At 47.8% G+C, this 12,462-nt stretch overlaps 1 protein-coding gene across 2 annotated transcripts in view; it reads right to left on the bottom strand.

Annotated features, from left to right (window-relative positions):
- The window catches only part of LDB3 (LIM domain binding 3), a 180,758-nt gene extending 168,827 nt beyond the window's left edge, over positions 1–11,931 (bottom strand). The window contains exon 1 of one of the 2 annotated variants that reach the window (XM_030203362.1): positions 11,875–11,931. The gene's annotated coding sequence lies outside the window, so the exon portion shown is untranslated. Of the gene's footprint in view, positions 1–11,861 lie in introns of both variants that reach the window. The other variant, XM_030203363.1, reaches the window with a different exon arrangement.
- Positions 11,932–12,462: the final 531 nt, after the last annotated feature.

Raw genomic sequence — 12,462 nt, forward strand, 5'->3', positions numbered from 1 at the left:
GTTCTTCACTCAAAAAAAAAAAAAAAAAAGGACGTCCTTGAGGAGCAGGAAACTTGTCAGCAGCCTGAAACCTCAGAAGAGAAAGAGTGCTGAAAAGAGCCCCCAGTTAATTTAAGTGCTGCTGCTCTTTGCTTGTGTAACATTTCCATTGTTTACTGCTTCGCATGTTAAAGGCAGGCTTACATCAGGCAATTAGGAAGGGACTCTCTGAAGAAAAAAAAAAAGGACATTCCTGTTTTTCTTACCTGCCTGAACTGACCACAACCACAGTTCTCTCACAGTCCCCTCCAAGGTTGTTTTCAGCTTGCTCCCCCCCCCCCCCCCCACAGGATCAGGACGCAGGATGTGCGAGGACGTCCAAATCAAAACTTTTTGGACGTCCCTCCCTCCTGGTCCTCTCTCAGCCAATCACAGCGTGTTTAGCTGTTACCAGTATCAGCTAAACGCGCTGTGATTGGCTGAGAGAGACCTGGAGGGAGGGACGTCCAAAAGTTTTGATTTGGATGTCCTCGCACGTCCAGATCCTGTGTGTATGTGTGTGTGTGTGTGGGGGGGGGGGGGGGGCACAAGCTGAAAACAACCTTGGAGGAGCTGTTGAGAGAACTGTGGTTGTGGTCAGTTCAGGCAGGTAAGAAAAACACGTCCAAGAAGGACGCCCATCACAAAAGCTGCAGGAAGACATCCAGCTTGTGTTAGGCGCTTGGATGTCCCTGACGAGCACTTGGATGTTTTTTTTTCCTTTTGATTCCCTCGCAGCAGCTCCAACGAGAGGTGCAGACCTCCCGTTAGGTTGTTGGCTCAATGATTATCTGTCTCTTCTTTACCCCTTTTGGCTCAGATTATCTCAAAGCTACATGTGATGGGGAAGGTAATTTCCGGTAGGGGAGGGGGCTGCATGTTGTCTCTTTTCCCATGTCTTTAAGGGGTAGATGCACTAAAAAAGGACACCCATCACAAAAAATCTGGGGGGGGGGGGGGAAACGTCCAAGTGCTCATCAGGGACGTCCGTTTTTGGATTAGTGAAGGACGTCCATGTTAGGCACTTTAGAAGGACGGCCCTGACGAGCACTTGGACGTTTTTTTCCTTCCGACTCCCTCGCAGCAGCCCCAACGAGAGGTGCAGACCTCCCGTTAGGTTTTCCACGGTGAGGGGATCGGAAAACGGTAGTGCATCTCATTGTAATACGAATTATACACATTATAATACTAATTTGCTCTTTTGCATTCCATTTTCGTTAGCTGCTACCATGACAGGGAAATGGCTCGGAGAACCCTTTTGTGCATGTCCCGGTTTACTACTTGCGCGTTAAACTGGCTAGAACCAGTTTAAAAACCACGTTGCTGGCTCGTTACGTTTAGTGCATCTGGCCCTCAGACTCTCATCAAGCACTGTCTGTGAAATTATCACTCTATTGTTAATTGCAGCCATAGACAAACTGGTTTTTTGTTATGCTAACTAGCAAGAGAGCTCTGTAATCATTCCTACTTTAAACAAGAATGTGATTTGACCTAGTAAACCAAAGATCTTCATATATCCCAGTAATCTGAGGAAGAAGAAATTAGACTCCTCCATCAGCCTACTGGACACAGGCCCAGATGCATCAACCAAACGTAAAAAAAGCAAAATCGTTAAAGCCATTACCGAATTTAAAAAACGACCAATGCTCCAAAAAACAAGTCGCACAAGTTCGGTGCGGTATTGTAAAGAACGATGCACTAATCCCCGTCGGTAATCGGCTCGTAAAGCATGCGCAGAGCAGCCAAGCGTTATGCTGGCTGTTCTGCGCATGCCAGAACATAAAAGAAAAAAAGAAACACAAACACGTGGCTCCCCACTTTCCCCTGCATGTCTCCACAAACATTAAAGGATCGGGAGGGGCAAAGGCGCTCATCAGCAGCGTCCTTTATGGACGGCCTTGCCTTGCTCCCCCCCCCCCCCCAAAGTCCCCGCAGCTCCGTTTGTGAAATAAAAGCTGTTAAAAATGAAACCTTTTCAGTTGCTGGGCTCCCCCTCCCTTCCTGTCTCTCTCTGACATCAGAGGAGGGCGGGCACAGGAAGAAGAAGGAGACATCGGAGGAGACAGAAGAGATCAAGAACAGCTGATCCATCCCGTGCAGCGCCTTCAAACATAGGTGAGAGGCACTGCACCGGCCATTATGGTGGAGGGGGGGGGTCCGGTGGAGGGGGGGAGCGACGGGGACGAACTCGGGGTGGCGGGGCACGGAGGTGGAGGAGGGCAGGAGGCGGAGCATTGCCGACTGAAGAAGAGAGAGACAGGAAGGGAGGGGGAGCCCAGCAACTGCAAAGGTTTCATTTTTAACAGCTTTTATTTCACAATCAGAGCAGCGGGGAGCAGCAGGGACTTTGGGGGGGGGGAGGGGCAAGGCCGTCCATACAGGACGTTGCTGATGAGTGCCTTTGCCCCCTCCCGATCCTTTTTTAATTTAGTTTCGTTTTTTATTTTAGGCACAAGGAAGCAGGGAGCCATTTTTCTTTTTAAACATGCCAGCAATTTGGTTTTTCATCGTGCAGGGGGCAGCGGGGAGATGACAGCTCAGGCTTTAACGACGTCTGAGCGGACGTTAAATTTCTGGCGGTAAGTGAATCGTTGCTATCGTTGGTATGGTTAGTGTATTCCGAATTGTCTACATTTCAATGGTAGTTTATCATTTGCATTCCAGTTTCGTTAGCTGCTAGCTTCCTCGGAAAATGGCCTTTGATGCATGCTACGTTTGAAAATTTCTTCGTTAAGGGTCATTAAAAGGGTCGTTCAGGTTTAGTGCATCTGGGCCACAGACTCAAGAAGCAAAACACTTATCTAGCTATATCTACATGAATACCTGCCTACTAGAGATCTGCTAGGGAATGGGGTTCATAGGAATCCCACGGAATCTGCAGGAATCCCCTCTGGGGTTGCGGGGCTCCTGCAGGGATGGAAGTAGCTCTGCAGGGTTCCCGTGGGGACGGAAGCAGTTCTGCAGAGTTCCTGTGGGGACAGAAGCAGTTCCTACAGGATTCCTGTGGAAGTGTAAGCTGCACCTGCACCAGACTCTCACGTAGCAAGTTCTTTGAGTGCCACCTCCTCCTCCTCTTTGCTTTAACAGTGCAGATGTAGAAAGTCTTCCATTAAAACCTCTCTGCTCCTGGGCTGATGCATAGGCCTCAGCTATGACTCAGGCACGAGCATCAGAGGTCACTTGATCTGTTGATGCTTGCATGTGGTGACCTTTCAGCACACACAGTGCCAGCGAATCAGAGATGAGCCTTACATATGTGCACCAGAGTGTTCCAACTTCCATTTCTTCCTTGCCAGCAGTGCTGCGGATTGAACCCAGAGATCGAGAGAGCTGACTGGTACTATTAAATTCTTGTGCGGATGGGTGGGGCTGAGTGGGGACTGGTAAGATTCCAGCAAGGACGGGAAGGGTCCTTGTGCAACTCTCTACTGGATACCACCATCAAGAAACCCCTAAACCTACAACTACAACCATAATCACAACTAACAGACCACTACTTGGAAACCTGGGCCTAGTAAATGCCAAATCAGTCAATAAAAAATGTCCTGCGATCCATGCTGTCATCAGTGAATACCACCTAGAAATCTTGAGAATAACTGAGACCTGGCTGGATGAAAGCAGAGGAGTACCGGTAGCTGAACTATGCCCCAATCCTGCACCAACCAAGACAAGTGAATCAGGATGGTGGGGTAGTAGTACTGATCCGAGAGACAATAAAACTGTATAGAGTCTCCAACCCTCACCTGTCTGAGTCAGAATGCTTCCTAATCCAGCTGGGAAATAAGGAACCAATGTGGCTGTTTGTGGTCTACAGAGCATCTTGCAACAACACATAATCTGTGCAACAACTGCTGAATCTGGTGACTGAGGTAACCCTGCACTGCCCTAGGTTACTGATCATGGGAGACTTTTTAATCTACAAATAGAAACTCAAGACACCACCACTGCTGCCTTCCTAGATATGATTGGAGCGCTAGGATTTACTCAGGTGATCAAATCTCCAACCCATGAAATAGGCCATATGCTAGACTTGGTGTTCTGCAAAGGGGTCGACATCTTTGAACACAAGGCTGTTGGCATCAAGATTACATTCTTATCATGGGTTGTTCATTTTCTAATCAAATTTTCTATTGACTACCTAAAACAGATGGACCCAACCAAAATTTGGAAGAAAAATTGAGACATGATAAATCTAACTGTTGATAACTTCCTAGAGGCACTGTCCTATCCCCATGTGTTTGAAAAGATAATGACAGTGTCAGAACAGGTTGATATCTGGAATGCACACTTAGCAAAAAAATGGCCCCTCTAAAGAAGGTCCTATACTCTAAGTACAAACATTTCCCCTTAAGTGTTAAGGATATCAACTTGAAAGAAAATGGTGAAAATCTCACTTAGACACTCAACTTCAAGAAACACATGGCAATCTACCACCAGGCCTTCACAAAAGCCAAAAAAAAAAAATAATAAACAATATTTCTCTCAACACACTGAACAAGCTGCAAACTCAACCAAGCAACTATTTAAAATAGTAAACAAACTACTGCAAAACCCATAACAGAACCAGTCTTCCCAGTCACAACTAACCAGCAATGATTTTGCCACATACATTGCCAACACGATTAAAGGTCTTCATCAGTCCCATCAAAGCTCCCAGCTGCTAATGTAGAGAACACTCCTTCTCCCTCACTATGCGCAGTCAACCAGGTCACAGAGGAAGCTCTTGAAAAAAATCCTACCCTCTTGACCCCTCCCCAGCAAAGACAGTACAATGAGTTAGCATAGGCCTCATAGAAGGGGCCACTAAAATTTCCTCTCTTGCAGAAGGGTAGCTGCCAATGACAATAGAAAGAGCTGTGGTGCACCCCTTACTGAAAAAGATCTCCCTTGACCAGGAAAAGTAGGAATCATCAAGGGTGGAAGGCTTGAGAATAGAACCTCGAACAATTGAGTCAGAATGGGTCATCAATGCTGTGGAGTGTGATAGAAGGAGTAACCTGGGGTCTGCTGTAATAATGGCTGAGAAAATTAGAGCTGCAGCTATTTCTTCTTCAATTTTGCCTCTTTCTATTCCAACTTCCCTTTCTCTGAGATCAATTGTTACAGCTGTTACTTGACTTTATCTGAGAGGCAGTGACTGATTTGAGTAAGGTTTTGCTCCCACAAATTAATTCTTTGGCTTTTTGAGAGTGACAGTGTGAAAGTTTACAGCAAAATATGACTCAAGAAATTACCTTAGTAAAATTTATTTAGAAACTAGTATAAAAGGCCCGTTTCGGTAGGCAATGAAACGGGCGCTAGCAAGGTAACCCCCCCCTGCAGCGTCCTTCCTGTCTCCCCTGCCCCCCCTGCAGCCACCCATCTGGTCTCAGGACCCCCTCCCCACCAACCCTCCTCTGCCCCTGCAGCCACGCATGTGCAGCAGCCCTCCTCTCTCCCCTGCTCCCCCTGCAGCCACCCATGTCCAGCAACTCTCCTCTCCCCCTGCCCCCCTGCAGCCACCCATGTCCAGCAACCCTCCTCTCCCCCTGCAGCTACCCATATCCAGCGACCCTCCTCTCCCCTGCCCCCCTGCAGCCACCCATGTCCAGCAACCCTCCTCTCCCCCTGCAGCTACCCATGTCCAGCGACCCTCCTCTCCCCTGCCCCCCCTGTAGCCACCCATGTCCAGTGACCCACCTCTCTCCCCTGCCCCCCCCTGCAGCCACCCATGTCCAGCGACCCTCCTCTCCCCCTGCCCCCCCTGCAGCATCCCTTCTGTCTCCCCTGCCCTCCCCTGCAGCCACCCATCTGGTCTCAGGACCCCCTCCCCACCGCCCTCTTCCCTGCCCCCCCAGCAGCCATCCATGTCCAGCGACCCTCCTCTCCCCCTGCAGCCACCCATGTACAGCGACCCTCCCCTCCCCCCTCGGCGTATCACCCAAACCCCTACCCCCCCCAGCGCATCACCCAAGCCCCTACCCCCCCCCCTCGAGCACATCAACCCCCTCGCCACCCGCAGCCACCAATACTAACGCTGTCTGGCTGCTGCTGCATCTCCTGTTGAGCAGCAGCAGCCGGTACAAAAAGAAAAAAGCCAAAAAAAGATTTTAAACCTGAAACACGGCTCCGTAGACAACCATCTGGCATTGGCTGTCATCTCTGCAGCCGCTCCTCCTCTCCCCTCTGACGTCGCTGCGCTCCTCCGGGTCTTCCTGCAGGGGCAGTGATATGGAGGGGAGAGGAGGAGCGGCTGCAGTGATGACAGCCAATGCCAGATGGCTGTCTACGGAGCCGCGTTTCAGGTTAAAAATCTTTTTTTGGCTTTTTTCTTTTTGTACCGGCCGCTGCTGCTCCATAGGAGAAGCAGCAGCGGTCGGACAGCGTTAGTATTGGCGGCTGCGGGTGGCGAGGGAGTTGATGTGCCCGAGAGGGGGGTAGGGGCTTTGGTGATGCGCCAGGGGGAGGGTCTTGGGTGATGCATCGAGGGGGGGTAGGGGCTTGGGTGCTGCGCCGGGGCGGAGGGGCTTGGGTGTTGCGCCGAGGGGGTGGGGGCACTGAGAGCTGATTGGTAGGCAGGGGGAGGAGTAGGGAAACATGCTCCACGTGTTTCCCTACTCCTCCCCCTGCCTGGCTCACGGTCTTGCAGGGCAGGGGCTTGGGTGTTGCGCCGAGGGGTGTTGCGTGTTTCCCTACTCCTCCCCTTGCCTTGGAATCAGCTGTCAGTGACATCACTGACGTCAGTGCATTCTAAACTGCCTAGCAGACCACCTCCGAGGGAGCCACGGTCCCAGGCACATTAGAACGTTGGAGGTGAGAATTATTATATAGGAAGACTGAACAGCTACTAGAATCATCTCAAATATCATATTCTGCAGCAATAAAAGATCTTACCCCGTTGCAACTAAAAGTGGAAGCATTAGACAATGTGTCTCGTCAATTAAATCTCCAAATTTTGACTTTCCCAAAGAGAGATGTTTAAAAAATATTTCCTGGAGGTATTAAGGGTTCTGGAGGATAAACTATCTCTGGTGACAGGAGTCTATTATCTTCTACAAGCCAAAATGGGGTACACAAATGCAATAAGAAGTTGGTTTGCAAATGGACGTACTGAACTTAACAGAGTTTCTTGAGTCATCTGATTCTTCATTAATTGTATCGACTACTTTGATAACAGTTTTGCCCTGCTTACGGACAGAGATTGAATTTTGAAACTTTTCTTGAGACATTGTGATCAGTTATTTTTGAATTATATAATTCATATTTTCCCCAATGTTTCATGTGAAATTCATAAAAGAAGGAAGCAGTCCCTTTTGTTACATCCACGAATTCTCCATTTGGTGGAGGGGTGGTCTTCCTTGCATTTTCTAGTGAATATACAATTGCCTATAATTCTGTGATCTTTCTCATCTTGCAATTTAGTGGCCTCTAAATGTCTGTCAGTTGAAACCAGTTCTCCAGTATGATAGGTACTACTATATTAATGTTTTGGGTTTAGTTTAGATTTTCAACCATTTCTAATTCCGTTATATCTTTTTTTGAGATGTGGTGACCAGAATTGCACACAGTTTTCAAGGTGAGGTAGCCCCATGGAACGATACAAAGGCATTATAACATCATTTTGGTTTTCCATTCCTTTCCTAATAATTCCTAACATGTTATTTCCTTTCTTAGACTTCACTGCACAGTATGCAGAGGGATTCAACATATCATCAATAATGACACCTAGATTCTTTTTCTGGGCAGTGATTCCTAATGTAGAACCTTGCATCATGTAGCTATAGTTTGGGTTCCTCTTTCCCACATGCATCACTGCACTTATTCACATGAGCAGATGGCATTTAGGACTAGATAAAATATATCACGCCTAAAAAGTTTGTGCCAAAATAAAATTTGCCTAAGCACATTCTATAAAGTATGCCTTAATTTAGGCATACTTTATAGAATAAGCCTAAATTTCTGCACAGTGTGTAGAATATGCTGAGCAGCCTTGACAGCACCTAACTCTAGGCGCGACCATTTACGCCAAATAAAACTTGGTATAAATACCAGCACCTAAGGGGTCCTTTTACTAAGGTGCGCTGAGAAATGGCCTGCAGTAGTGTAGGCGTGTGTTTTGGGCGTTCGCAGATCCATTTTTCAGCGCGTCTGCAATAAATGCCGTTTATTTTTGCCGAAAATGGATGTGCGGCAAAATCAAAATTGGCGTGCATCCGAGATCTTACTGCCAGCCATTTTCTTAGCAGTAAGGTCTCACGCTTTATCCGTGTGATAATCGTCTACGCACTTAGAATGACAATTACTGCACGGTTTCTGCTGCGCACCAGAAAATAAAAATGATTTTCCGGCGTGCGTAGCGGATGCACGTCAAAAATGAAATTACCACAAGGGCCATGCGGTAGCCGGACACTAACTCCAAATTGACACGCACTGGGCACACATAGGCACCTATGTGGCTTAGTAAAAGGGTCCCTGAGTTAGGCACAGAGCAGGTATATTCTATAACCCTGCATGTAGTTTTCTGGAATACCCATGACACACCCATTCCAAGCTCCCTCTCTGCAGCACACATTAGAACGTACACGCCCCACTTTGCAGAATACGCTTAACAGGCAGTGCGTGTAAATTCTATTTACTGCCTATTAGTGCTGATAATTGCTTGTTAACATCCAATTATCAGTGGCTTGTTAACTAATTAAGTTATGAGTATTGTTAAGGAATATGCTTTGATTTCAGTATGGAAATCTCGGAGCAATATATATAATCCGGGGATTAATGTCAGCATGTCATAAAACACTGGGGTATTTATATTAGTTGAGAGGCCCTTTTACTAAAGTGTAATAGATTTTGCAGTTACCGCACTTGTACCGCAAAATTTAGCCTGTGTGGTACATGCAGGGGAAGAGGATGGCATCTGCCTTACCTTTATTGTACAGGACAGACACTTACTGCATCATATGGCAACACATTACATACAAGTGCAGTTTACATGGGAGCAACCATGCTACCTGCCCCTGCATGTAATGTGGTGCAGGGCCAGCTGTAAAGGTTCTGTTGGGGGCGGCACCTCCCCCCCCTTCTGCATATATATCTCTCTTTATATGGAAGGATGACCCCCCTGGAGTATAACTGCAAAACTGCCACTAGGTCTCATTAGCACCATTTTGGATGAGGGGCCACATGAGATCCCATTGCAACCAATGCTGATCCCCGGGTAATTCATGAGGAGGTAGGGGGTGGGGGAAGTTTGGGCACAGGTTGACAGGTTTTGCTGGAAGGTGGTAGGGTATGTGTGTCAGGGGGTTGAATTGTTGCAGGGAAGGACTTGGTTATGCTATCAGGGGGTGCAGGGGACAAAAAGATTCATTCAAGGGAAGGGGAATATAGGGATACTAATCTGGAGGTGTGGGGTTGTGTGTGGGGGTGGATCAGGGATGCACCACTGCAACATGACTCAGCGTGCTGAGCTATTAACTGCCGATAGCATGGCTGCACTTACTGCCTCCTCTTCAAGGGCAGATTCACTCTCTCATCAATTGGGATAGCTAGTGCATGGTAGAAACCCATAGCTGTCACAGCTGGAGACAGGGTCACCGAGAGGCATAGCCAGGCCCGGGTCAGAAGTAGACCGCTGCAAGCCCCCCCCCCCCCACCCACTCACATCGCTGCTCCTGCCTACCCACTCCCTTACCTTTCTGACTTTGCCTCCAAGGGGGAGCCAGCAAGCCGCTTCCTGTGTGCCTGCTCCCACAGTCTGTCTCTCCTGCTCCTGTACGTGCCAGGAGTCAGGACCTGGATGAATGCATAAATGCGATATCATGCTAATGCAATCATCCAGGTCCTGGGCGGCACAAAGGAGCAGGGGAGGACAGACTCGGAAGCAGGCAGCAAGAATCAGCTTGCTGGCGCCGGGCCCAGGGAATTTTGTCCCCTCTGCCCCCTCTCTCTCGGCAGCCCTGGCTGGACATATTTCCTTCCACCCCTGTCACACCCAGACCTGGCCTACTCCCACATTAGGCAGCTAATGTGGTGTTTTTACCACAAAGGCCCCTGTTTTAGCACAGTAGACAATGCGGGCCTCCGCTGATAACATCGCGTTAGCTACTTAATGCGGCTTAGTAAAATGGCTCCATATATTATTTTAATTTTCAGCATCCAGCAGGACATACCAAAGTAGTTTACAATAAGATGTTAATAGAAAAACAAATTACAGTGTATCAAAAAGGATCTTGCTAGAGTTATGATACTGGTGCAATCCTAGAATCCCCCTAAGTGTCCTCAAAGGCTAAAGTGAAGGTATACATTTTTAAAGCTGCTTTAAAGTGAGCATGGTTGAATTCTCCACTTAAGGGGCAGGGAGGGGGGGGGGGGGATGTGAATTCTAATCTACTAGGCCATAATATGAGAAGACAGAATGTCAAGTCCTCTAAATGATGACTGGTAGGAGGTGGAAGTGACGATTGGTTGGTATACTGGGAACATGCTATATATGTCACTGAGACCAATCCAACATGGTATGTTTGGTCAAGAAAACAAGGAAAAAGCTGCGTGGAATTAAAAAGGTTTATACTTCATTCCAGGGGCACTTAAAGTGAAATGGTAATCTTTATTTGGAGTCTTTTTGCCCAGATTTAGTGACTCATCAATAAATAATGAAATAATCTCATGGGATTTAGGACAATGGCATGGCCAGAATGAAATCACATAGGTTAAAGATATAATTTGTACGTTTATTTTCTAAGATCCTGAGACTTGGGATTAGCAAAATCAGCAACCTGGAATTATTACCAAAAAAAAGAAAAAAAAGTGGAAGAGAAAAGAGGAATGAAATTTTAGCAAGTATTTGAAGTGTTCTGGACTGTGTGGTACTTCAGATATGAGTTTATCAATCTCAAGTACTAGCCTTCATACAGGAAAAAGATCCAAGGTTTAGATGCTCATAAAATGATTTAAAAATGTACTTCATAAGGAAGAAAAGTGTACTAAACAAGTACTTCTGTATTTTTCAAGAATGACACTAGATTTTGGCATGTTGTAAGGATCTTGGCGTAGATAGGTGGGGCCACAGGGGCCTGGGTCCCCCAAATTTACTCTAGGCCCCTGGTTGGCTGGTGGGGGTCCCCAACCCCACCAGCTGAAGACTTCGTCCAGTGCTGGTCTGCAGTAGCACCAGAGACCCGCGCTGGACGAAGTCTTCAGCTGGCGGGGGTTGGGGACTCCCACTAGCCAAGATGTACAGCGGCGGCAGTGGGCGAAGGGGGGGGGGCAGTGGCGACCAAAATGTGCCCCCCCCTTGGGCTCTGACCCTCACCCACCTCGATGTATGGCTAAGCCCCTAATTCCACAAAATAATAAAATGATGATTAATGATGAAAATACATTTTTCAAACTTCAGAATCCAGGTACAGAAATCTACAATAGTTACATTTCAGCTCCTCAGCCTCAAATAATGTTTTGTGAGGGCAAGCAGATTACAAAATTAAAAAAAAAAAAGCCTGAACTCTGAACGCATTACATGTAGCTGGAATTAAATGAAACAGACATGCAGAGACGAGGATAGAACAACGTGCGTTCTGCAAAAACAGCTGATCCTGATTGATTAGTGAACAAATGGTCTCAAGTAAATCCCAGCTGACGTATTCAGGTTGAAAATCTCCATCCCCAGCAGGCACAAGCATGAAACAAACGCAGCATGACACTGACAGCCATGCCAGTGACCACAGTGGGATGGTCATTTCTGGAGGTGGAGTTGCAGAGCAAAGCCTAGAAAAGAGAGATTTTCAAATCCGAAGCATGCAAGAAAGTTCACATAGTAGTAAAGTGTTACTAGGAGGAGCAAGATTAATGCTTTTAGACAGATATATTTATGATCTCTACCTGGGAGCAGCTCAGCGGGTCCTTCTCTGGTGCTCTTCTGGCTTTCCTGTGGCTCCGACTGCAAATTTATAAGCTGTTTCCATCCCAGTGACATCACCCTCTTTGGGGGGGGGGGGGGGGGGGAGTTTGCTTAATGTGGTCCACTTAAAGGGATACTGCTTTTTCTTACTTGTGCACTGACCAGCAATTAAGATGACCAAACCTCATGTTTCTGATGTGATTTTAATGTTTTTTTCAGGATGTTTGCAGATATGCAGCCATTCCATTCATATATGATGTACAGCCTTTCCATGGTACAACCAAAGCAGTTTACATTTATTCAGTGGCGTACCAAGGGGGGGGGGGCGGTGGGGGCGGTCCGCCCCGGGTGCATGCCGCTGGGGAGGTGCCGCGTGCTGGTCAGTGTCATTCGTTTCCATGCTCCCTCTGCCCCGGAACAGGTTACTTCCTGTTCCGGGGCAGAGGGAGCATGGAAACGAACGATACTGACCGGGGCGCGGCACCCCCCCAGCGGTGTGCAACCGGGGGGGTTCTTTCGCTGGGGTGGGGGTGTCCCTTCACTGGGAGGGGGGGTCGCGCTGCACCCAG

Source organism: Microcaecilia unicolor, chromosome 5, assembly GCF_901765095.1.
Source record: "Microcaecilia unicolor chromosome 5, aMicUni1.1, whole genome shotgun sequence".
Classification (NCBI taxonomy): Eukaryota; Metazoa; Chordata; class Amphibia; order Gymnophiona; family Siphonopidae; genus Microcaecilia; species Microcaecilia unicolor.